At 50.2% G+C, this 26,521-nt stretch overlaps 2 protein-coding genes and 1 long non-coding RNA gene across 7 annotated transcripts in view; 1 reads left to right on the forward strand and 2 right to left on the reverse strand.

Annotated features, from left to right (window-relative positions):
- The window catches only part of PLEKHH1 (pleckstrin homology, MyTH4 and FERM domain containing H1), a 51,991-nt gene extending 51,602 nt beyond the window's left edge, over nt 1-389 (reverse strand). Inside the window, exon 1 of one of the 2 annotated variants that reach the window (XM_037031242.1) lies at nt 167-387. The gene's annotated coding sequence lies outside the window, so the exon portion shown is untranslated. Of the gene's footprint in view, nt 1-166 lie in introns of both variants that reach the window. The other variant, XM_037031243.1, reaches the window with a different exon arrangement.
- A 9,836-nt stretch (nt 390-10,225) lies between these two features.
- Nucleotides 10,226-13,789, reverse strand: LOC118976907 (uncharacterized). The gene is made up of 4 exons (XR_005064373.1): nt 13,524-13,789; nt 12,849-13,260; nt 10,583-10,741; nt 10,226-10,493 (listed from the first exon to the last, which is right to left on the reverse strand). It is a non-coding gene; the product is annotated as an uncharacterized LOC118976907 (long non-coding RNA).
- Nucleotides 13,790-18,099: 4,310 nt separating this feature from the next.
- Nucleotides 18,100-26,521, forward strand: part of TMEM229B (transmembrane protein 229B) — a 37,928-nt gene continuing 29,506 nt past the window's right edge. For 2 of the 4 annotated variants that reach the window (XM_037031232.1, XM_037031234.1), the window contains exon 1: nt 18,230-18,572. The gene's annotated coding sequence lies outside the window, so the exon portion shown is untranslated. The other 2 variants (XM_037031235.1, XM_037031237.1) reach the window with 2 other exon arrangements.

The following is a 26,521-nucleotide window of genomic DNA, read 5'->3' on the forward strand; positions in this document are numbered from 1 at the left end:
CCCGCGCGGCTCCCAGCGCTCCCAGCTGCTCGGTTCCAGGCGGGGAGGCACCTGCTCGGGAATCGCCCTCCGGCCACAGGTGGCCGGTCCTCTCTGCCCAAACACCTTCCGGGCCAATGCACACCCCTAGCCCATCTCTGCCCAAGGGGCGCATGGTGCCACTCACCTCTAGCGAGCTCGCGGGAGTCCCAGCCGCACACCCGGCACACGGGCGGGCACACGGACGCCCTCCGCGCGTGTCCGCCGCTGACCTTGCGTCGATCTCGTTTGAGTCCACCAGCCGCCGGGTCTCCGTTTCCCGGCAGCAGGGGTCGGGATGGGCGGGGCGGGGAGAGGCTTGGGCCTGGAGTGGTGCCCGCAGGCAGGCGGTACAAACGCGAGGCGAGCCGCACCTCCCTGCGCCCCATTCAACGCTCTGCTGCGCTCCCTCCCTCCGCCCCGCCCGCTCCCCGCCCGCTCCTTAAAGGCAGAGCTCGGCTCTCGGGCAGCTGCGGAGAGAGGCACAGGAAATGACCTCAGCAGGTTCCAGCTTCCCACCTCTCCGCACCGCTGGGCTCGTCTCTGGGGTGGTGGGGGCCCCGTGGACTTTGCGGGTCTCCCGAGCTCCGGCCCCGAGCTCTCTACGGAGGCCGCACCGGCCGCCACAAGGGACGGCGAGTGTGCCCTTGCGTCGGCTCTGCTCCGGACAAGCTTGGGACCCTCTCAGTCGGGGCGCAAGACCAGACCCTTACCCCTACCACCAAAAGAATTCCAGCGTTTGTCTGGTGACCTGTACAAACTTTAACACCGGATATTTGAAGCAGAAGTTCTTATTTTAAACAACCTGTCCCACTGGGGTACAGATTGATTTGTAATTTGGATGGAAAAAAAAAAGTCACCGCAGCCCAGAGCGTAGCTTGCTTATGTATTTACGTATATGCGTGCATATGTATGCATGCATTACTTATTTAAAGGAGAGGGCCAAGAAGGCGGAAGGACAGGACACAGCCTGTTGGGCAGTTTGCAGGGCTGTCTTCAGTGCACACTTGTTCTTCAACGGTTTACAGTCCTTCAGCTCACCAGTGTCATCCTACACGCCGCACATCGCTCAACTTTCGGTTAGGTGCATATGGGGTAAAAGCTTTCGTTCCCAAAGGAATGAACAAGCAAATACCACCAGGGCTGGCTTCTCCAAAGGGGCTTTAGAAGACGGTCCAGGTGGTAGGGAAGGATCCCCTGGCTTCAGCCCGGGTCTGAATCTGAATCTCTGGAGGTAAGGCTGGGAAATTGGTCCGCTAGCAAGCTCCCCAGGTGATTCTCCTGCACAGTATGGGGAGCCCAGACACTATGAAACGATGGTCCTGGTGGTTCAGGAAGCCAAGGCGGAACGTTAAACGGGGCCAGTTGGACTCCTGGGACTGAACTGCAAATAGACTCAGATAGATTCATAGCTCCTGGGAATTGGGATAGGTCAGCCCAGTCTGTGGGACACGGGCCTCTGCTGTCCCCTTCAACACTCTGGAAATTGCCTAAGGAAGCCCAAGAGCAAGTCCTCCGGAACTTGTAAGGGAGGTTCATTCATTTACTTTGAATTGATAACCATGCACATAGTATACACTTCAAGTATTACAAGACTAACGGCAAAAAGTGAGTCTTCTACCCTAACCCGTGCCCCCCCCCATGACTCCTCCCCTCAAACAACTACTGTTGTGAGTTTGGGGCATATCTTTTCTAGATACTTTATGCATATGTGCGCATCCATGCTTTCATAGATGCATATGTACGCATATCCCCCTTTCAACACTAAGGAAGGATACCTTGCTTTTTCCCCTTGACATTGCCATTTGTTGAGTCTAAGTGTGACAAATAGAGATGACATATGACACTTAAAGATGTCTTATTTTTTAATGGCTTCCTAGTATTCTTAATGATGCATATTCCGGATGTTTTCAATCTCTGGCTATTATATACCTTTGCTACAGTGACTGTCTTTGTACATACTTTTTGGTGCACATGTATGACTCTAAGGTTTAATACTCAGAAGTGGGATTACTGGCTCTAAACACAATGGGAATTTTAAATTCCAATGGATTCCGCCAAACTGCCCTCAGAGGAGCCTACACTTCTACCAGCACCTGTGAGTGCCCGTTCATTCCCTCTCTCCCGCACCGATGATTAATTTGTCACAAAGTGCACAGCCTTCAGAAAGGGGAGGAGCAAATGAGTCCATGTGCACAGGCAACTTGAGAACCCGGCTCGCACCTGGAATGGCTCGAGGAAATGTTAGCCATCAGCCTCCCAGCCACATTCCCCTCTAATGGCTCCCCACCCTGCGGTTAGTTTAAATCCCAGCCCTGTAAACTTGGGCAGGTTCCTTGGCCTCTGTGGGACCCGGTTTTCTTGTCTTTAATATGAGAATCATAAGATCTGTTTCTAGAGTTGGTTTGAGGATTAAATCAGATAAAAGAGTTCCATAAATTTTAATATCCAATTATTATTCAATAAGTGATAACTATTCTTTTTCTTCAAACTTTCCTCCCAGCTTTTTAATTAAAAAAGTTTTAAACCTACAGAAGTTCCAGAAAACAGTACATTAAATTATTATTATCATATTTCCACATTTTCTTCCCCCCCCCCGGCCCCTCTCCCCCATTTGAGAGTTACTTGTACACAACTTTTTTAACCTTTATTTTTTACACAACTTCTTGAGCTTTTATTCCTGAATACTTTAGCATGTACTTCCCTAAGAACAAGGATGTTCTCTAAATATCACTCTTAGGAAATTTAACATGGATACAATACTATCATCTACAATGTAGGACATATTCTAATTTCCTCTGTTGTCCCAATAATGTCCTTTATAGCTGAGCTTCATAGCTCTTTTGTTTATTATTATTAGTCCCTACCTAGCACTCACAGAGTGAATGGATGATTAGAGGGGAGTGGGCACGTCCCCTCCTCCACTCCAGGGAGAGACTGACCCCGCAGCCCCAGAGCCTGACAGGCTTCGGGCACTGCAGGCAATCAATAACCAGGCACGAGGCTCACAGACAGAGCAGGCTTTCCTGTCTAAATACTAGGGACTGTCCTTTGCTGATGTTGCCTCCTCTGCTTCACCCCAGCCACCCCATGCTGGCAGCCCAGCAACTCTGCCCCACCTCCCCACAACTCTGGTTGGGTTCCTGGTGTCCCCTCTACCTCCCCCACTGGTACCCAATCAGCAGAAGCAGCTGTTCTGGCTCCAGTGAGACCTGGCTCCTACGTCGCTCTGAACCACAGTCCCCACACTTGTGCATATCCAACCCTACCTCAGGGATGGATCCCTATGGACCTCCAGACTGGCGTACCCCAACTTACTCCTGAGATTAAGGGTTGGGGTGGCTGAGTCACTGTCTTTTACCTATGTCTTCTGGCACTTTCAACGTAGCCCTCTGTGGACCTGAGACTGAGCATCTACCTGTGGCCACTGGCCATATCCAGACAGTGACATCAGCTGACACCGACATCCCTCCCTTCTGCCCTTCCTCCCTTCCTCTCACTCATTCATTCATTCATTCATTCATGGTAGCTGACTTTTAAGTTGTCCAGGCATGCTGGTAGATGCCCAGCTGTAAGCCTGGTGAACTGTCTCCTTGCTTCCTTGCCTCCCTTTGTCCTGTTGTAAAGTGGAGAAATTATTGCCTCATCTCAGCTCCCCTTCCATTCAGAGGATTTGAAATTTGGAGAAAAGTCAGGGTTATGAGGGAGTCACCACAGCAAGGGGGACTTTGTAAAACTGTAGTGAGGAAAAAGCCATCTCAGGCACCATCTTGGGCTGGCGCTGTAGTGGGTGGGAGCTTAGGGGCCAGGGGCCTGGGAAAGGCCCTGACTCCGAGGCTCCTTCAAGGATCCATGGAGGAAGGGTACCCACCACGCCTGCAGCTCATTTCTGTTCGGCCTGAGCGCTGAGAGAGAGGGAGAGAGCCACCATGGGCCCCAAGTCTAAGGGCCATTTCAGTCACTGAAACCGAGGGCCTCCTTTTCTCTTCTGAAAGGATGGTGAGCCTGGACGACGGCCACTTGTTGTGAACAGTCTGGACCAATTTGGCCCATCGGCGATTTTCAGGTTCTTATATTGCAGCCGCTGAGATGAGAAGTATGTGGAGGCTGTCTGTTCCCTCTTCCATAACCTCCTGCAGGTGAGGTATTCAAAATGGCCAGAGCCATAGCCCTTGCCAAATATACAAGCATTCGTTAGCAAGCAGGCACGAGAAGTCCCGCAACTTGCTCCGAGGGAGTCAGGCAGTTGGCCTGTCCGGATTGTGCACATGGTTCATACGAGGGCCCAAATCATCTTTCTCTGTCCATATTTTTTAAAAGATTTTATTTATTTATCTTTAGAGGGGAAGGGAAGGAGAGAGGGAGAGAAATATCAATGTATGGTTGCCTCTTGTGTGTCCCCTGCCAGGAAGTGGCCCACAACCCAGGCATGTGCCCTGACTGGGAATTGAACTGTGATCCTCTGGTTCACAGGCCCGCGCTCAATCCACTAAGCTACACCAGCCAGGGCTTATGTCCATATTTTGAAAATCACTCATTTCACCGGTGAGAGATTGTTTCTAGCATCTCTTAAGTATGTTCGTCCTGCTGGTGTCGATTTGGATGGCGGTCGAAGTGTTTATGTAACCACCCTCCCAAGCATGGATTCCTGATTAGAGTGCTTCGGAAGCTTACTAACCTCTCCAGGGGTGAGAGGAGAGTCCAGGACTGTGCGCACGCCCCACATGGTTCAGACTGAAATAGTTAAAAATAAATTCCCATGGAGTCATTGTAACAGCATTCCAGTCTGTGCCTGTGTCCCTGGGCAGCATTGTGGGGAAGAATGGGGACCCTGAAACTGACCAGACCTCAGTTCGAGCCCCAGCTTTACCATTTATGTGCTGATATAACCTTGGGGCGCTTGCAAAAGCTTTCTGAGTTAATTCCTCACTTGCAAAATGGTGATGATACTTTTGCCAGTTAGTGTCATTGAAAAGATTCAGTGAGATAGTGCAATGTCTGGTGTAGTAGCAAATTCTGTATAAAGAGTAGCTTTCGTTATTTACTCTTTGAGCAAATATTTGCTAGAGGTTTGATGTCTCCCAGGCACCTACTGTGTCAGAGGTGGTATCCATCCCAAGAAGTTCTCTTTGCTGTAAGACTGCCATGGGTAAGCAAGATGGCTTGAGAGGCAAAAATAACTGAGAGAACTGGTGAAATGTTTGACACTTTATCTTCCCCATGTCCTGGGCTTTCTAGAGACCTCGCTTGCCGACCCCACTCATTTTCTCTGAGCGGGGTTCTGGGCTCCTGAGAGATCCCTCCTGCCTCACTGGAACCCTCCCAAATGAAGCACCCGTTCTCCTGCCTTCCTGGCTTGGTTCTATGGCAGTTGGAAGGACAGTAAAGGGCACGAAGGAAAGGAAGAGAAGGAGAAGGGCTTCAGAGGTGGAGGAGCCCTGGGCCGTCCTGGTCCAGCCTTCGGCCTCAGGAGCTAGGAGCAGAGCTTGGTAGCTCGTGGGTTACAGAGAAGTCAGGAGGCTGGTTCTGCTGCGGATTCTCTGGGAGCAGCCAGGTCAACCGTGGGCTGGGTCAGAGAGGCTCAGGGTCACCACCCAAGTGGGACTGGAAGGGCAGCGGTCAGATGTGCAGGGAAGTGTAGGGTACACGGTAGGAAGAACATGCGGTGGTCCAGAGGCAGAGTTCTGTGTACGTGAGTGTCTGTGTGTGTTGGGGGGGAGGGGTCCTAAATTTGAGCGCAGACTCTTTTCATTTATTCATTCAGTTACTCCTGAACAAATATTTGCCATTCTCCAGATGCTGTGTGAGGAAACAGAGTGTGAGGACTGCGACCCATAAACTCAGGGCACAGGCTCCAGAACGAGGTATGATGGTGGTTGAGTCCTGGCTCTTCCCAGAAAGGATCGCAGGTAAGAACTGACGCAATGACCGCTTGTATCACTGGGGACGATCTGTTCCGTGCGCTGTGGGCTCTGGAGGCAGAGGGCCAGGTGCATGGTGTGGGGGAGGGAGGGGTTCTTCCTGTGTAAAGCAGGAATCCGAATTCTTTCCTTTCAGGGTGATTGTCAAGGAGGAGATAAAGGGTCTGCCCCAGTGCCCAGTAAGAGTTAGTGAACAAAAGTATAAAGGAATAAAAGACTAGCAAGATGCCCAAAGACCTAGGAGCTTGGGCACTAACAAAGAGCAGTGGGTGGAAGGAGGGTCTGGTCGAGGAGGACTCCAATGAGGAGGTAGGCAGCAATTCCCCACCTAACCTCATGTCATAAAATCCTGGGAGCACTGATTAAAATACGGACTCAACCCCCAGGCTTTGGGATCGCAGGCCCCGGGGTCCGTATTTTCATGTCCCTTAGGACCAGTAGGGTGCCTGGTAGTGGCTGGTTTGTCATCCATCCCGCTCCAACACTCCAGAGACCTTCTCGGAGAGCAACAACAGTGGAGGACCACAGGGCTGAACTGACGCAATTACAACATGTATCAGTGCAGAATGATCTGTCCAGGGCAGCTGTGGGCTCCCCAAGCAAGCGAGAGCCAGGAGGAAGGGGGCTCGGTGGGATGGAGGCAGAGAAAATGGCAGGGAGGGAGAAATGGGAGCTAAGACGGGAGCTGATGGGACTCAGGGAAGAGGACCAGGGAAATGCAGCCTTCTGACTGGGATTCCAGATCCTTTTACAAACTGCAGCATCGTGGATTTACACCAGCTGTCTCGTGTCCATCAGCTTTCATCACCCATGGAAACAATGGCTGCTCACATCAGGGCACAGGAGGGGCTGGGCAGGGCCCAGATCCACGTAGGTGGCGTGTTCTAAAGCAGCCTGGAGAGCTCTGAGGGAGAGACGCCGGGGCTCTAAGCAGCCAAGGAAACTCAGGCCAGTCATGGAGCTGGTTATGGCGCCTGGGCTCCTTTCCTGTGGCACGTGCGTAGCAGCTCCAGACACTTGAGTTCTCAAAGTGACAGTGTATGGTCCCTGGGGTCCTACTTCCCGAGTTCAGATCCCAGCTCTGGCTCTGAGCTCACTCCTGCCATGTATTTAGTAAGTGCTCGGTAGATGCTGGCTATCACTATGATCTCTTCAGCTGATGATGGACCCAAGCTGAGAAAAACAAGAGTCTTCCTCCCGCGCTTACCTTACCCCCACACGCAGTCCTGCCTGAGTTTCCCACTAGCTCATCTCAGAGCTGGACTAACAGTGTGAGAGGTTCTGTGAGCCAAGATGATGTTTTCGTACATTTAATACACTTTTGGGGAATGTCCCCTGTGGGCCAGGATGTAGGGGAGGGAGAGAGTGGAGGAATAAGTGGCTCCCTTTAGGGCGAACCAGACCTTGGGTGGCCTCTGGCCTCCCCTCCTGGAAGCAGCCGCTTCACCTGACAGGAAGTGGCCTACTGTCTGGGGTGGGGCCCTGCACGTAGGGCTGTGAGTGTGAACTTCCTCTGCTTGTGGGATGCAGACGTTTCTCTGCAGGGTGCCTTCCAGGCTGAGGGGTTGCTGTAACAGTGAGCCAACAAATGGTCCCAGAGAAGAGAAGACGGGAAATCCAGGAATAGACTGAGAAGGCATAGCCATTGCAGCTCTTCCTCCCTCTTTCCCTCGGTGGCCTGGCTTGAAACCAACAGGGTCTATGATCTTTTTTGGTCCATCAGGCCTTTATCTTGTGCTTCTGATCCTCTTGCTCAGGCTCAGGATTTTTACTAGAAGTGCCAGGGCTCATATCCTATTGGAAACTCTCTTTGCCAGTTCCTTTTTGTGAAGGAGTTTTAGTCCAGATGACAAAACCTGTCTTTCCTATCAAAGCCCTGGTCGATGCCATTGACCTCCCAGGACATCGCAGGCTATCTCTCAGCGCCATCTAGTGGTGAGGATTGTATGTTTTCTCAAAAAATTTTTTTTTTCATTTACGGTTGTCATACTATTATTGTATGTTTCAGGTATACAACATAATGACTAGACATTTATATAACTTAAGTGACACCTCTATAGGGATCTCCCAGATGACAGCAGGTTGGCTTGTTTTCATAAAGGACCCCCTGGGAGTAGAAAAGGACATTTCTACTCCCATACCTAGGACCAGATCTGGTCCTTTTTGATCTGGCCACAGCATGCTTTAGTCACCTCAGAAGGTGGTTAATGGGGCTTTAAGCTCTGCCTAAAGTGGAGACTTTAAACTCTGCATACTTTGTTTCTGTTCAATTTTGCTCAGTTTCAGGGAAGGGGATTGAAAAACTCAGTGGTATTAAAAGGCTGGGGGGACGTGAGGAATGATGGAAAGAACAATCTCCCCATCCCCAGCTCTGGATGCCTGGCTCCAGCCGGGCACAGGCCATCAGCTGGGCACTTATCCCATGTCAGCCAGACATGCCATGAGAGCAGGGGACTGGGAGGGTATCTTTGATGCAAAGTCCAAGCTGCGGGCTAAGGAGCATCTTTGCTCTGCCACGGGTTACGTGATAGGACACAGAGCTGGAACCACACTGCTCATCTCAGAACACCGAGGGAATCCGTATACTGGGAGCTGTGCTCATGCAGAAGCAAGCTTTGGAGCTTACCGAGAGATGGAATGCACAGAGCACCTTTCCAAAAAGGAATCTCCGCATACCCAAGTTCTGAGTTTTGGGCCCAGGTCCAGAAGAGGGAATACTGGTCCCTTTCCCTTCACGGAGTGGGGCCCACCCAAAGGAAACGGGTAGAGGTGACAGGCAGGTCTTCTACATCAGAGGGGAGTTTGGAACAAATGGTACCACGCGTAGGATGGGGGCCCAGGAAACTGACAGACAGTGCTCTGCAGGGACCCGTGGCTGCCACTCCTTCCAAGCGGCACACGTCACCACACCAGGGACACCCTTAGACGGCTCTGGAATNACTGGTCCCTTGCCCTTCATGGAGTGGGGCCCACCCAAAGGAAACGGGTAGAGGTGACAGGCAGGTCTTCTACATCAGAGGGGAGTTTGGAACAAATGGTACCACGCGTAGGATGGGGGCCCAGGAAACTGACAGACAGTGCTCTGCAGGGACCCGTGGCTGCCACTCCTTCCAAGCGGCACACGTCACCACACCAGGGACACCCTTAGACGGCTCTGGAATTCCTGGTCCCTAAAGCAGAAATTTCCCAGCAGGGCATGGGGACAGTCCTGTGTAGACCCAGGATCTCTGCCACTAAAAGTGCTCCTGGGAAGAGCATGATCTGGGGGGGAGGCAGAATAGTAGTGTTGCAGTAAATCCACTGGCATGTTCAAAGTAAGAAATTTCCCTAAATACACTGGCCACTCAAAGCCAGTGGGATACTAATGCACACATGTAGCAGTGATCATGAGATCCGATGTCGTTTCTACAGGTCAGATCGCTGAAAACTTCCTGGCCCTTTCCCTCCACTCTGAATTCCTGCCTTCACTGGCATGGTCTTGCGATTCTTGTGTTCTTTCTTGAGCTACATTATTCAACATTTCTCACAAGTTGTGTTAGGAGAGGAATGGTTAAAAGGACTATCTTGTCCTTAACATTTATTAGCAGCAATAATAACAAAATAGAGAAAAAGACACAACCTGAATATCCATCAGCAGTGACCAGTAAATTAGTATGGTTTACCCAGAAAATAAAATACTGTGCAGCCACTAACATTTATGTTGTAGAATTATATTTAGTGACATGGAAAGATATTCATTACTTAATTTCAAGTAATGAATTGTAATTTCAAGTAATTTCAAGTGACACAATTTCTAGAAAAGCATGGATAACATGACTTATTTCATATAAAATTATATATGTATATACATAACGATATGTATATCTATGTAAATAGATGTAGGTAGAAGGTTTTTTTCAAACATTAACGGTGATTATCTCTGGGTTTAGAAATTTGGTGTAATGTGTTTAGTTTCTGATTTTTTCTATATTATATAAATGTTTTATAAGGAGTATGAATCATTTTTCTAATAAGACTATTAAAATGCTTTAAAAGTATTGATCTCATCAGTAAAGTAGGAAGCTGAGATTCAAGGAAGTTGAGAAATAACTCAATAAAGCCACAATCTGCCAGTCAAAGAGTCAGAATCTGCCCTCGAAACTTTCCACCCCTCAAATTTCATGCCAGTCCTCCTGAGTAACGGCCTTTCACTGGTTAAAATCTCGGGGAAGGAGATGGCCAGTGGAGACCTGAGGCGGGGGGGGGGGGGCAGTGTTCAGATCAGAGGGGACTCCCATGCCCTTGATGTTGCTGGGTCTCTGCTACCTCGTCAGAGCAATAAAGCTATAACCACAACGGCATTACTGGATTCCCATTATACACTATGTGCTTGTGGTCTGGCAGTCGTCCAGGTCTGGAAGGAGCAGACACAGGTCTGGAAACAGAGTTGAGTTGGGCCTAGTTCTAACCCAAACCCATTTTCCGTCTCCCTGTTCAGCCATGTTCTCTCCTCTTGGGGCGAGAAGGACCGCGCAGCTGGTTGGGTGTAGTCCAGAGGCTTGACTTCGTGAGGTTCTGGGGGGAATAGCACAGTAAATGAGTTCAAGGAGGAAATCTGGAGTAACTCTTCCTTCTCTCTGCCCTTTTCATTCTTCCACACTCACCTACACTCCTCTGCACTCCTTTCTGCGGCACTGGAGACCCTTATGGCCCTTCCTTTGACGCTCTGAGAGTTTGGGAACATCATCCAGCTCTCTCTCTGCAGCCTGGTTGGCAAGTAGCAGTTAGGACAGGGAGGGGGACCCCCTGGGTCCAGTGTCTTTCTAGAACATGAAGTTTAAATAGGGGGTTTAAATAGGAAAAGCTCAAGGATGTGCCATAGTATTTATTTCCATCACACAAATGCCCGTAGGGACACTGATTAGATCAGCATAAGCTCCCTGAGCACCCAGTTTCCTTCTCAGGCTGTGCCCTCTGAACACAGCCAGTACGTAGCCCCCAAACAGAGCTTTCAGCCCTTCTGGGTCCTCCTCTTGTGTCATTGGAAACCCCACTATTCTTCCCTTCCAGTCCCCAGGCCCCCTGGGAGGGTACAATCCTGAACACCTGACATTACTGCCCACAGATATGAAAAACACCACCAAAGATGGCTTTGCCCTCTTCCCAGGTCTGTGTCTTGCTGAAGGAGAAAGCAAACCTTGACCTCAGCTGTGGGCAAGAAAGAGGGACAAAGACTGTTTTGACAGAAAAGGGTATATAAATTTGCAAATACTGATCAATTTTCAGCCAAAGCCCGAGAGTTTACTTGACGAACGGAATGTGGTACTCGGACCAGAGCGGCTGGGTTGGCTGGGTGTCATCCCACAAACTGGAAGTTCAAGGCCTCGATTCCCGGTCAGGGCACATGCCTGGGCTGCAGGTTTGGTCCCTGGCCAGGGCACCCACAAGAGGCAACCGATTGATGTTTCTCTCCTTCTCTTTCTCTTTCCCTTCCCCTCTCTCTAAAAATAAGTAAATAAAACACAATAAAACAAATGAACAGAGTATGGTAGATGGAAAGCCAGACATGGAAACAGCCCCATCACAGAACACAAATAATGGTACACATAGCTTCCACAGCATGGGGGGTGCAGAATTTAAAGCAGTCGCTAGGAGCTCGTGGTGGTGCTTGGTCATGTACATTGGTCTCATACCCACAGGGCAGGTCTCTGTCTTTTTACTCGCCTGACCTAATCCTTAGCACAGTATGTGGTACATTAATGGTTGTTGAACTGAGTAACAAGTTCTTTGCAGTGAGGATTCCAGTCCCCACAAGGGTGCAGTGCTGGGGAAGAAAAGACACTCAATACATACTTAGTAATTAATTAGCATTTAGGACTAATAGGACACCTCAAGTGAACTAATTCCCCAGACGAGACAAGCGTCCCTGGGATCATCAATTTGTCAGGCTTATGCAGCCTTTCCTGAAGGTGGCAGAATTCTCCTAGAAGGGCCAAGAGCAGGAGGGTAAACAGGACTGAAGCAGATTTTATCCTACCCTCAGTGATGCAATCCGCACCCCCACCCCCACCCCCAAGCTGGGCTGCCTCTCAACCAGCCTCCACAGGAGAACCCTTTTGACTCTCATCTACAAAAAAGAAAGATTTTTCCACTCTAACCCATCCCAGGACCTAGTGGGGCCAGGAATTGGGACTTGGATAAGATGTTGCGATAGAAATTCTTAACCTACTAATGTTGCCAAGTCTCCAGATAGCTTTCTGCAATCACTGCTTCTGGCTGAAATTTCCCTTTGAACTGATACAGTGAAGTTGGGACAGGCACACAGTGTCCCCCTGGGCAGAATGGTTTAGATAGCAGCGCGAAAGCTTTTAGTTGCAAAGCCTTCTCATAAGCAGGCTCCTCTTAACAATACTCCTTTGTCCTGCCTCAGACGACTAAGCTCCTGGTATCCTGGCAAAGGGAGGCAGGGAGGGGAGGTGATCAGCCTGGAGTTTGGTTTCTGATCTCTAGGGCAGAGATTCTTTCAAACTTGCCCCACACCTGGACTGACTGCTGAGTTAGAAATGAGAGCGTGGAGAAGTGGGGGTGTCCCCCCCATGATTTCCAAGATTCATAATCAATCCTATCCTGCCAAAATGTACAACCTTCACAGTGAAGTCCAGGCTTAGAAGTGAGAAGTAGCATAGTTTTAATGTATATTCATGTTTTCACTTTAATTATTTTTTAGCATTGGTCTTCCCCCCTCTTTAATTTACCGCTAGTCTCATGCAACGACCCTAATTTTCAGAGTTTTCTTGGTGCACACACATTAATGTCTTAATGCTTAATGGATGAATTCATTTTTCCCCCCCAGTATCTCCAGGTTATTTTCAAACCAGAAAAGACTACGCAAGGACAAAAAGGCCAGGGCTGGCCACACATTCATCAAACCTGAGCCTGGTTGGATCGGGAGCTGATAGGTCTCAGCCCCGGGTGCGGCCAGGGGCTGGAGCTCCTCTCCACCACAAGGAGCTTGTTTTCCCAGAGGAGCCAAATGACCAAGGCTGGGAGCTGTCATCATCAGAGGACCAGCGAGGGGACATCCTTTCGGTGCAGGGGAGACCGGCTGGCCTAGGCTGCTGTTGCGGCGAAGAGCTGGCTCTCAGCAATCGAACCCGTCTGTTTATCAAAGTTTCTGCTGTTTTGCAGGCGCCTCCTCTCCTCGTTCAGGCTCCCGCGCGTCAGGACAGCTCTCCTTGGAGTTACAGCTGGATGAATTCACATTGTCGCAGGCTGGTGAGTTCTTGTTTTTTAGGCTCAAGGTGTTTGCAGATACCGCATAGAACTCCACTGCATTTTCATTCTGATGCCACAAAAATGAGAGAGGACATGACTTTTAAATATCCCTGACATAGTAACACTCACATTCTTTTGGGAGCTCTGAGAAAGTACATAACCCTGTCCCACGTGGACAGATGGACAGCAAACTTCTGAAAAAGCTGCAGTCGACTTGACCTTGTTTCCGGGGGTCTAATTCCTCTTTCCCCCTCCACTGGTACCCCTTTCCAACCCTCTGAGGCGATTTATAAACATTTGGGGACATCCTTAACAACCTTTTGCACTCACTTTCCTTATCACAGTTCACCTGTTCCTGGGCCAGCTCACAGAGGCCATAAAACGCCTGTCTGCCTGCAGCTCTATGCCAACCCCAGCGCCAGTGGTGGCTTTGCTCAGCCAGCTGTGCTGTCTGTCCTGGTGCTTTTCAGAGCTTCCTGCTGCTTTTCTTGAGGCTTATGTGCTTTTCCTTTCGCCTTCTCTCATAACCAAGAACCTTTCAGGTACATTTCCTGAAAGGGGCGTTTCCTGGGCTGCCTGCTCCCCCGAAGTTGGGAACATGCATTTTCAGGGGGCCGCCAGGCAGCTTTTCTCTTCCTTGAATTAACACTTTAATTTCTCTTTCTCTACTCACCTCTCACTCATGGTGCAGGGTGCTGGTAGAACTTACATCAGAATACTCTGCCAGCCCTTCCCTGGCCAAGAGGCGGACGTGTGACTCGACTTAGGCAAATTTGACTCAGTTCCACTTCAGCAGAAGTGATAAAAAGATTGAAGTTGTTCTGGCCGAAGAGCCCTGAGGAGGCTTTCAAATACTTCCCATTATCTGCGTTCGAAAGCTGCCCTGGCCCTCACATTTTCAGTACTGTTTTGCCAGCATTCCCTTAAGATCCGCAAGCCACCTGATCGTGTCCTTCCAATAAATTCCTTTTAGATGTAGGATAGCTAAAGCTGGCTTCTGTTGCTTGCAACCAAAGAATTCTAAATGAAAACTGGTTCATGTTCCTTAGCCTCTTTCCTTCCTGTTTCAAGAAGGGGCTGTTACAAAGATACTCCCCCATTTTCAAACTCCATCGAATGACCTTCACTCCCTCTCTTACTGCCAATACTCTCTCCCTCCCTCCCTCTCTCTCTCATCTATCGTCAGCACTATTGAAGATGTCCCTCGTTTTTGTCCCCCTTTGCCCCATGCCCATATTTTTTGAAAGACGAGAACTGTCCTGCCAGTCTAAAAAGCACTCCATCTGTAAAGGGATTGCCCTAGTCCACAATAAGTAAGTTTCTGGATGCCTTTCAGGGAAACAGAGAGATTTCCGTATGCATGTTAGGGAGCATTGACTCCCCGCGGTTCCCCCTCTTCTCTCTCACCCAGCTTGCTTTCCTGTACAGCGGGCTCAAGTGATTTCAGACTCGGGGTTGACGCCAGCGCTTCCTCTGCTCCTACCTCACTTCTCTCTTTCTTTTCCAGCATCCGGGACAGACCGTACACAGTTTTCTCCTGGCTTCTCATTCCCACGCTCTGGCTCCCTACCAGGTTCTTCCTCACCCGGCTGTGGACCCTGTCCCTCCACAGAAACCCCCTCAGGAGCCACATCTCTCCTGACTTAAGGGCAGAGGGCAAGCCCCAGGGAGCCAATCTGCACAAACAAGTATACAGAAAACCATCAAGAATATCCTGTATAACAGACAAGAGCAACTCCTTCATGGGTGGTTTGCTTTGTAGAAGGGCAGGGAACTTCTTGTCTTTCAGAAAACATGACTAAGAGCCTACAGTGTATATATACAAGGCACACTGGAGACGAAAAGGCATTTGAAGGTCTGTCTGCTTTCCTGCTTGGTGATAGGAGAGAGGTGTGGGGAGAACTACCGCCAACTGCCTGCTGTGGGAGTTAAAAGTCTTTTTAACTATGTCTACATGCCTGCCCCTATGCTAAATACCTTACATGTATCATCTTATTTGTGCTCACAGCAGTCACGGGCTTGGGTGTTACGGCCGTTTCCATTTTGCAGGTGAGAGAGTAGGCTCAGCGTGGTTAGACAGACTGCCTTCAGCCTTCTGGCTAGGATGTGGAGTCTGCGTCAAATCCATGTTGCTTTGATAAGACAAAGGAGGAGCTGGCATCCTCTGGGCCTTTGCTTGTCCCGTGGTCCTCCAACCTGACTCTGTATTCGAATCATCACACTGCTACTACTGTGCCTACTGCTCCCAGGGTCCCCTTCTCACCCATTCACACAACACTGTATGCACATCTCAGCCTTCTTTGGGTGAAAAGCCAGAGAGCCACTCAACGCATTTTTAGGTCTGTGTCTGCAGCGGACCGCTCTGCCCTCTACACACTGGATCTTGTTTGAAATCTAGGTGCAGCTGGAAAGGACCTTGGATGGGGTGCCGGCAGACCCGAGCTTGAACTGCATTTTCCCTTTGCTAGTAATACAACCTTGACCAAAACTTATAATCTCTCTGAGTCTTGATTTCTTCTTTTATAAAGTGGGGATTAAAATAGCTATCATACCCAAAGAGAGACCATATGTCCATTGTAAGGCATTATATACATTTTGGTTGGGAAGAAATGATTCCTACTTTAGGAATGAGGAAAACCCAGATCATGGAGCTAAGACCCTGGGAGAGCTGGATGAAGTAGAGACTCGCTGATGCCAGGTCTTGTGCCTCAGTTCCTCACTCTTCCTTCCTTCTTCTTTTTTTTAAAGAATTCTGTTTTAAAAGATGTTATTTATTTATCTTAGAGGGGAAGGGAAGGAGAGAGGGATAGAAATATCAATGTACGGTTGCCTCTTATGCAACCCCTTCCGGGAACTAATCTGCAACCCAGGCATGTGCCCTGACTGGGAATCGAACCATGATCCTTTGGTTCGCAGGCCCACGCTCAGTCCAACGAGCTACACCAGCCAGGGCTCTTCCTTCTTTCTGATTCTGCATCTGGCACCTTGGCTTATTATGTATGCTATGGCTTCTATGCTAAGGATGAAAATATTTATTATATATGAAATACACATTACATATGAAAACATTGTCCTAGACTTCGAAGTTTATTTTTTGGTCTCTGATTTAAAAAAAAATTGAAACATTTTCTTGGGCCCCAAAACACTGCAGGTGCTAGGCACCTCCTGTGCCTGATGGATAAGTCACCCTGAATTCGGATCTTCTGCCTTGCCAGCCCATTGTGCTTTCCTCTGTGCCACACTGCCTCCCAGAGTCCTAGAGGGAGCCAGGTCAGCTAGCTGCCAGTCACAGACTGAGAACTAGAGTGGGAGCACGGGGCCTCCAAGGCCAGGGCACAGCGGGGGTTCTTCTTCAGCGGGTGGGCTTTGCTCTTAGATTCACTAAAGCCACTTCTTCCCAGGTGTTCCTCAGAGGTAGCTGTCTCCTGCCTCTTTGACAGTGTTCTAGGGACAGCTCTCCTCTTCACTATAGCCTTGGCCCTTTCTCTTCACTCCTCTCGGAGGAATCCCAGCAGAAAACACTGTTGTGTTATCAAAAGCCTATGCATTACATTTCTGAGCCATCAACATACGCTTCTGAAATAGGCAATATTATCTTCACTTTACAGAGTAGGAACTAACTCAGGGAAGCCAAGAGCTCTTGACACTGACACCACATAGCTGTCTACTTCCTATACTGGTTTGAGAAACCCAACAGAACTCCTTCTGCCCCCTTGGGCTTTCCATGTGGAAAGTGACGCAGCCAGCCAAGAACCCGGTGTGTGTGGGATGGGCTTAGAACTCCTTGTCCACATTGCTCTAGTTGGGATGCACCTTTGAACATCCCGGCTGGGGGCAGGAGGTTGATGGAAGACCCAAGTCCCCATCAGGCAACTAGGGGAAGCCACAGAATGGATTAGGTTCAGATGGCAGGAAAGCAGACCAGCTGCTCCCCCAGAGTGGGGCAAGACCAGCTAGATGAACCTCAAATTCCTTTTCTTAGAAGACTCTGACCTCAGACCTCTGAGAACTCTTTGTCACCATGGCATGTGATACAAAGGGGGAGAGCTGGGAGAGAAGCAGTCACCAGCCCTTGCAGTTCAGGCCTAGGCACACATCAGGTTTGTGCGAGAATTAGAGAGGGTGCTTCCTCTGAATGAATTATTTACAAAAGGACACTCCAGGAGTCATGTAAAAATTTTTAAATGTCCCTTTCTCCTGGCTGCAGCCCCCAGAGAAAGCAGCCAGGCTTGGGTTCCTTGGGTTAAATCGCATCCCCCTCGCTGCTCAGCCTTTCTGCAGGACCCAGGACCCATCTGAGTGGCCTGTCCCGAGTCAGGGCCCTCCGTTAGGATACCCCACCACCCACATTCCAGAATCTCTAGGCTTTCCAGATGACATCCAATATTTTACACCTTCCAATAGAAGTGTCTAGATCGACCTCAGAAAGAATATCTTCTGTTTAATCTTTGCTATATAAACCAAATTGCGGGCATTGGAGGTTCAGGCCTTGCCTTAGGCAAATTCCTTAACTTCCTTTCCATAGGCCTTAGTTTCTCCATCTCGAAAATGGGACTAATAAAACAAACTTGCAGGGCCGTTTCAATGGATGGACTGCACAGAACATAATGCTGGCACATAGTGGGTCTGCAACTCCATGTGGCCCATGCCTTTCGTTAGTAGGGGCCTGCAGGATACCCACAGTGGATTTTGTTCACACAGTCCCCTACAACTCTACAAGCCAGGCTAGTCCTCTCCTCCTGTCTCCTGCAAACATCTCAAATGCTGGCAGGGTGGCAGGGTGGCGTGGGCCAAGAGGACCAAGAAGCTTTGCACTGCAGCCACCTGCGCAACGGCCCGGCTGTGGGGCTGTGGATACGCTTCCTAGCGCCGCGCGAGCGCGGCAGACTGTCGGCTGCGAGAGGCTGCAGGGTCAGCGGGGTAGCGCACCCAGCTGACGACCAGGCGATCAAGGAGTTAAGCGGCGCCGGAGGCAGGGCGCCTGTCAGACGCGAGCATGTGCAGTTTGCATCGCATCCGTACTATGGGTGAGTGCCGCCGCCGCCGGGGGCTCCGTTTGGCCCGGGCAGCGGCGGCTGCAGACCCCCGGCCCCCGAGCCGCCGTGGCGGGCGCCGACCCACAATGCGGGACTAGGCGCAGCACGGGAGGCCAGGCGGCGTGGGGGAGGCACGGCCGGCAACTCTGCGCGGGGGGAGTCCGAACGCAGGGCGTGGGGGCGGGGAGCAGGCGGCGCAGGAGAGCGCCTAGAGTCCCGGCGCGGGAGGAGGAGCGGGAGCGAGCCGGCGAAACGGCGCTCCTGGCCGCACCTGCACGGGGCAGGCAGCCGGCCCAGCCCTGCCCCTGCCCCTGCCCCTGCCCGCGGCCCCAGCCCCACACTGGTAGGTGCCCCCGATGCCCGCAGAGAGGCCATTCCACCACCCAGGGGGGTGACCGCGCAGGGGGGTCAGCGCCAGTGCAGGGGGTGCGGACGATGATACGGTGAAGAGGAAGATCGAGAGACCGGGCTGGGGGCGCTGCCCCATCCTGCTTCCTCTTTGCTTTCGGTTTCGGAGTGGCGGCCCCAGCTAAAGAGCTAGCCGCGGATTAGAGGGTGCGCCCAGGCTTGGGTTCCCTAAGGGGGATGGGCGCACAGGGGGGCGTGTTGGCAACTTTCCCCGCCTGAAAACAAAGGGCATTGGGGAGATGTAGGGGAAGGGGCCAGACGAAGATCTCTGGCAGTGGAAGGTTGACACCCCCTTTCCAACAGGCGGCGAGCGCCGCCCCCTCCCCCCCAGGCCGCTTCGGGAGAGCTAAGAGGGGCGGCAGTCTGGGGAGCCAGGGCTTCGGAGTAGAAACCACAGACCCTCCGGAGTTTTAGGCTGGGGACCTTCCATAAGGGGAGGGAACCGTCGTGCCAGTATGACCCTGCTGCCTTCTCTTGGGGATGCGTGGAAAAACTAGGCGATGGTGGACTGCACACCCTTGGCCCGGCCCACCCCCTGGCTGCTAGCTCTCCAGCTGCCCTCTCATCGCCAGTCCTCTGTGGGAGATGCAGGGCTCTGAGATGAGGACTGGTTCATCCCTGTTGTCCGCAAGGGCAGAGAGACGTTGGCCTCTTTCCCGGGTGTCTTCCTTCCTTTCTTTCTGTGTATGCCCAGTCAGAAACTGACCCCTACCCTTCCTTCTCAGGACTAGGTCTCCTTCTTTTCCCTTGTTTTCCATGGGCGGGGGCGGGGGATGTTTAGTTGCCCCAGGTGCAGAGAGAGCCTAGGGTGGCAGGTAGTTGAGACGCTGCTGCATGCAGGAGGAAAAGCGCAGGACCCTGGGGGAGCTGGGCCCCTGTAACCTTGGGGGCTCTGCTCGTCAATTCTGGTGTGTTCTCACACTTAGTAACAAATGAGCTGTTACTCTGGCCCTCAGACTTGGGTCATCAGGAGGCCTGGGTTCTGTCTTTGCTGTAACCAAGAAGATGGATGAAGGGGAAGGCTGAATGGCCTGCCCTGGAGGTGGTACAGTGACTTTCTGTCTAGAAAACAAATGGGCCAGGTTCCAGGTCCCAGGGACCTGTGTCTTCAGAAATGAGTTAACTCCAGCTCCAGGCCACTTGCATTGTGACCATAGGCTTCTGTCCTGTGGCAGGACTGCCCATTGCCTTTCTTTTTTCAGAAAGGACAGCCCTTGGAGAGTGGGTTCCCCCCCCCCCCTGCTGCAAGGCAGAGCTACATCTGCTTGCTGGTAGAGCCAGAAGGTACAGGGCAGGGGTGGGAGGAGTAGCAGGTTTGCTGGGTGACTCTCCTGCCTGCTCCTGAGAATGAGCTAAAGATACAAGTGACTAGGTGAGGGGTGAGCCTGCAGGACATCTTGGTCTAGCAACGCATGGAGGGGCGGGCTCAGGAGAGGCTTGGCCCTCCTCTGCAAGGCTTTGTCTCTGGGGACAGAGGTGGGTAACTGGGGAGACAGTGGGGGCTGGGCCAATTTATTGGATTGGCCAAAAAAATCCCTTTAGTTTTCTTTCCTGTAAAATAAAAGACACATTTTACATTTTCACCAATAACTTTATTGATTTGGATATTTTGAGTATGTTGGCCATCTCCTGCTATTGGCTTCTAGTGGGTAAAGGCCAGGGGTGTTTCTAAACATCTTCCAGTGCACAAGACAGTCCCACAGCAAAGAATTACTTGGCCAAAATGTCAGTAGTACCAAGAAACTTCACAAACCACTTTTGACACATTCATCAGTCACAGCACCTTCTCCACACACTGCCCCAAAATTTTTTTTTGCATTTCAGTTGTATTTTTACCCTTCTTGAAATAATAAAACATAATGTGCCAAAAATGTTGCAAATCTTCCATCTTCGATATTAAAATGGCTGCACAAAAACTCACCGATTTTGATGCCTTTTAAGAAATGCACATTGATATGACAACTGTCACAATACAATGTAACAAAATGATTTCGAATTAAGTTAAAAAACAAAAAGCTTTACTAGAGCCATCGTACAGAAAAAAACTAAACGAACTTTTTGGCCAACCCAGTATTTATCTGGTCCTTGTAGGGAAATGACAAGCTGATTTAGTGTTGACTTCGGTCACTTAAAGGTACAGGAGTGAGGGATGTTTCAGGACCCCTAAGGGGCAGGAGGAGAAAAAAAAGCCCCCTGAGCTACCACTATGTCGTTCTGGAACTTGTGACTGGAGTCGGATGCAGGCTCTAGACCAGAGAGCACCACCAGTCCCATTTCTAGGGCCCTTTCCCCTCCTGATGGCAGGGTGGGCATCGCTCAGCCCCCACTGGGTTTACCAAACGATTTATTCAAAGCTGAGGTTACCGATGTGGAGTCCTGGCCTCTCCACCCCCAATGGTGAGTGAAGGGGATTTTTTCACAGATTGCTCCTCACATGTACTGCATGTAACGTGGGAAAACGATGCTCCGTCTGATTCCCTCTTGTAAAGTGATGAGGCATGACGTTTTACATTTTATACGTGCGGGGGGGCGCCTCAGGCCTTTGCATGGAAGATGTGAAATGAGTTAGGGAGCCTTATACTGTGTTTATTTACGTGTATCTGATTTACATATCGTTTCTGAAGGGAAAGGTGTCTTTTTTTAGCAGGGAAGGGCTAAGTTACCGCTTTGGGACAGGGAAAGCTCAGTGCCGGTTTTAAAAGTATAGTTTTTCATCAGAAAGACCCTTGCTGCGGCACATGGGCAGCGGGTGATTTGGGGTCTGCCTTTGCTCTCCAGATGTCTTAGAGCGCCATCCTCCTGGGATTTCTCCAGACAGACGGCGTCCAGCCTGCACATCAGGGACAGTCATGAAGCTTTGACTGAGAAGGGTCACCCGTGACGTTGGGGACACCGACGATATCAGTTGAGATCTGGGCGAGGGCACTAAAGTGAAGCTGCTCCTTCTTATCAGCAACCGTATGAGGTCTGGCTGTCCTTGAGGGATGGGAAACCTAACCCTCTGACCGCCTGGCTGTTTTCAAATTTGTATCTCTTTACTTTTCTCCCCCAATTTACAGACAAGGCGGTTTGGGTTTTATTTATTTTTATTTTTATTTTTGCGGGAACATTCCTTTTAAGATGTGGGTAATTTCTTACTTGGCAAACTCTCAGATCCCTTGTGGCAACACCTGGCCAGGGAGGGGATGTTGGAAGGGATTCTGATGTTCTGAACAGGGAGAAATTAAGCCTTTCTGGTCAGGTCTTTTGCTGTCTCCGCCTCCACCTCTCAGACGTCAGAGGCTCTGTATCTGAGAAGTAAAGCGTACGCTGATTTCTGGGGAAGGTCTAGGAGGCGGCACTTTGGGTTATGATTCCCCTTGCGGGAAAATGAGTCACACCGAGCGCACACTGGCCGTGGTTTGAATGAATGTCAGTGTTGGGAAGTTTTCCTGTCCTGGCATTTAAGAATATTTAGACTCAACAGGGCAGGAGAGAGAATTGGGGGAAAATCGAGACAACTGTAACAGAACGACAACAACGAAAGAATGTTTAGACTCAGGAACTGGAAGAGGTCCAGGGGGTGCACTGTTGTCGTTATGAGTCAAAGAGGCGCGGGTAGAATGTAGGCACCTGTGTGTTTGGTTTCAGCGGTATGTTTGCCTCATACTTTGAGCTACAGGCGGCTCTGTGCTGCTGTGACTTCAGGGAAGGTGTGGTTTTCACCCTGCCGCTCACATCCATAGATAGAACCACGGCTAAACAAGTGATCTATCACATCTCCAGATAGAAAGCAGGCCTCGCTCCCTTCCCTGTGCTCACGTTGTCCTGCAGGTGTGGATTCCACTCTCCTCCACCCCAAGGCTGTCCTCAAGGCTCATTTTCACATCAGTTCCCCTCTGCGTAGATTTAGTGGCGTCGAGGCCGCAGAGTGATACTGGCCGGCTGCTCCTTTGAAGGATGGCTCGGAAAGGCCACTTTCCAGCCTCCACTGAAGTTGGTGCTTCCACCTTTAGGGGTCGGTTATGATCCAGTGTGGCAATTTGAGGAGTAACCAAAGTCATTGCCAAGTTCAGTTTCAGAACATCAAGCTCCCTGTTATCCTTTATTTACTCTGCTGGCTCCCCAACAGGGAGTTTGATATCTTTTCAGGGCTCTTGGCTCCCAGTGTGCCTGGTATTGTAGCAAGGGCAGCATTGAAATTAGGGCACATAGTCTACACAGGCAGGACTTGGGTCCTTAGATTGCTCCTTCCTGTTGCTCCATCCTCCAGAAGCATGGCAGTTAGAGAGAGAGAGAGAGACCTACATGGTCAGATTCTAACTTAATATAGGAAGATCTAATACATTGGGAGGCTGATCAGAAAGCACACTTTCTGCCATTCCTTTCCATGCCAGAAGCCCTGCAGGCAGATACACTAGCCATTTCTCACTGCTTCTGTGGGTGGACTTGAGTACCAGTGCCTCCTAGCTGATTCGTTCATTCATTGCTTCCTTTCAGTTTTTAAGAGATGTCCCATTGCATGAGTTCCTGGAATGGTTCATTTCTGTCAGAAGGGTCACTCATCCCGAATCCTCGCAAGGCCTTGACACCAGCCGCGAGGACACAGGGATGCCCGCCAAAGACGAGAAGGCCGTGAAGGAGAGGAATCTTTTCTGGGCTTCTGAGGGGTTATTCACGCTTCGAGATAAAATGTGCTTCCCGAGGCTCCATGCTTTCCTTGCTTGCACCACCCGTGGAGGGTCAGGCCCTGGCGCAGTGAGAAGCCCACCTTGCGGACGGTCACCGCCCTTCTGCGGAGCGGTGGTGGGGCCCTCTGTTTAGCCCACTCCCAGCCCCAGCTTCTTTTTCCCTGCTGTCCATAGCCAAACCCTGTTTTAGTCTCTAGTCCCGAGGATCCACCCACCCCCTTCTGGGGGCTCCCCCTCTTATTCCCAATCAAAGGTACCTTTCCAAAGCTAGGAATAAGGCAGCCAGGCATTGGTCTTACTTTCATTTACCTTCTTCAATATGGACGAGAAATATCATCACCACGGGGTAACTCAAGCAAGCAGCAGCTCCAGATTGTTGCTTTTTAATTGTGTTTCTGCCTGCCATGAACAAGGAGATGACCTTCTTCCTGCTGTGATCTGTGGAAGCCTTAAAGCTTTCATAGAGCCTGCACAGTTTCTGGTACATGGTGAGGGCTTATTAAATCATCAGCTGTGGTACTTGGTGTGATCTGATCCCCAGATTTCTAGGTCATTGGGCAAGGATGTTGTTTGTGTGGGAGCTGATGATTGGCAAAGGCTTCTGGAATCAGGAAATCTGTGGTCCCTTCCTGACTCACTGTATGACCTTTGACAAACCATTTCGGCCCTCTGGGACTTCATTCCACACACGGAGCTGCTGCCAGCTTCAGTGCTCATAGCAATAATGACAGTAACAGCCACCATTTATTGGATATNTATTAAATCATCAGCTGTGGTACTTGGTGTGATCTGATCCCCAGATTTCTAGGTCATTGGGCAAGGATGTTGTTTGTGTGGGAGCCGATGATTGGCAAAGGCTTCTGGAATCAGGAAATCTGTGGTCCCTTCCTGACTCACTGTATGACCTTTGACAAACCATTTCGGCCCTCTGGGACTTAATTCCACACACGGAGCTGCTGCCAGCTTCAGTGCTCATAGCAATAATGACAGTAACAGCCACCATTTATTGGATATTTACTTTCTATCCAGCACTGGGCTAAGCATTTGATGCATGTTCTTCTTCTCTCATAACCATGAGATGGCTACTTACTTATCCCCATTGTACAGCTGGAAAAACTGAGCCTCTGCAAGTTAAAATGGTTGCACACATCACACAGCTTGCAGAGGTCCAAACTGGGCTTTGATCTGAGGTCTGCCTGATTGCATTGTGTTCTGTGGATTGCATGTTGGAGAGAAGGTAAAAGTGGAGGTAGTGTTAGTTCAGCTATAAGAAGGAGACTTCATATGGATTAAACACAGCCCGTTAAAAGGAGTCGAAAGTCCAGGTTCTTATTTGAGAGACATCCTGGTGAATGTTCAGGAAGGAGAGAGGTCAGTATCCCGCACTGGGGAAGTAGACCAGATGGCCCGGGGGTTACTGTAAGGACACACTTTCTGTTTGGCACAGGATGTATTTCATAAACCCTGTTTCATTCTGATGCTGACTTTTCCCCTCTTGCTTAGCAGACTCTCTGGGTGGCATTTTTCTTTCTGTCACCTTACTCTCACTAGTCATAGAAGCTCATCCTTGACTCCCAGCCCTCACCCTCCAACCTTGTTTCTGGGCCTCTTGCTGCCCATTAATTACAGCGCAGCTCTGGAGACAGGATCGTGCCCCTGGGCCCCAGGCAGACCGCCCCATTCTCCTGAGAGAGGGTTTGTGGCCACTGATGACTCCCTTCAGAGGTGACCAACTAGTTCATTGTGATGCTTCTCATCTCTTTCATCCTTGTTAGTTTCAGGCACGTTAACTCTGAGGCTCTTCTGCCACTTTGAGGTGATTGTGGGAGAAGGATGAAGCTTCAGGTGGTGGTCTGGAGGAGCTGGCCCCTGGAGAGTTAGCACGATGGTGTCTAACGGAGCATTGTGCCAGGTGTCAGGAGACTCGGGCCCTTGTCTCAGCTCAGTGACTCTGGGCACGTCACACGAGTCCTTCAGTTTCCTTATCTGTGAAACGAGAATATTAGAAGAGATATTCTCTAACAACTCTTCCAGCAAAAGTACTGGATGATCCAGTAGAATCTGGTTAATTTGGTCCCATCTCTGGTAATAGCTCAGCTAGCCTGGCACTGTAGGAAGACAGAGCTGGGGAGGCAGAGGGGAGGTTGAAGGAGAAACCCCAGAAGAAAGAAGCCACATTGGAAGCTGAGGGACAGAGTCAGAGCTGGAGTAAGTAGCTGTTGGTGAAGGGGACGCCAGGCCAGCTGATTCTTCCTGTGACTGTGTGAACGAGGCAGCTGCGAGGCATGTACTCTGCATTTCTTAAACCTTAGGGAGCACTGCTCCTATCTTGTCTTAAAACTTCACAACCCCCTCCCCCTGGCACACTCCAGCTGCCCCCAGGTGAAGGCAGCAGGGAGGCTGTGCGCTGGTGTATGCTTCACGTTCTGCCCTTGGACTTGGCAGACTCCAGGGACTGGTGTGGCCCAGGATCCTCCAGTGCTCCAGGACTTGGGGGCATTGACCGATGCTTTCCACAGCATCAGTGACACAGTGTCATGAGAGCATGCCTCTTCCCTGCTGCCTTTGCTCAGCCTAAAAGAGCAAGAGCCCATCATGAGCTCAGCTTAGAAACTCCGGGAGTCACAGCTTTTCTGTACACGGAATCGGGCCATCTGCATGTCCCTCTGAACAAAGCTATTTGTCCAGGGGCGCGTGGATTCTGCTATCCATTGATACACCTTCTATTTTCATTTCATCATATTCAAAGTTGAGGAGTAAATGAGTTCCCACTGAACCCAGCAAAAAATAATCTTGCCTTGGATTATTTTTTGCTTTGCTTTTCCCCTTAGTTCCTTATTGCCCTGTACCATTTATTTCTAATGGTGGTTACTATACCAGTGGGAATATGAGAGATGATTTTAGTTGGTACAGGGACAAAGATTCCATTTTAATAACTATGTTTCTAATTAGTATAAAGATACGTGACTCATTGGGATGTGCTCATAAAGTGACTTAATTTTATCTCCTACTGTCCCTTTATGTTTCTCAGCGAGATTAGTTCTTTCCCCGCCCTGGATGAAAACTCAGTCAGTCGCCATCCTTTTTTCTGGTCATTCTTTTTTTTTTTTTAATTTTATTTATTTATCTTAGAAGGGAAGGGAAGGAGAGAGAGAGAGAGAGAGAAATATCAATGTATGGTTGCCTCTCATGTGTCTCCTGTTGGGAACCGGGA

Source organism: Sturnira hondurensis, unplaced genomic scaffold (genome assembly GCF_014824575.4).
Source record: "Sturnira hondurensis isolate 20B ecotype Veracruz unplaced genomic scaffold, ASM1482457v3 Scaffold0021143, whole genome shotgun sequence".
Lineage (NCBI taxonomy): Eukaryota > Metazoa > Chordata > Mammalia > Chiroptera > Phyllostomidae > Sturnira > Sturnira hondurensis.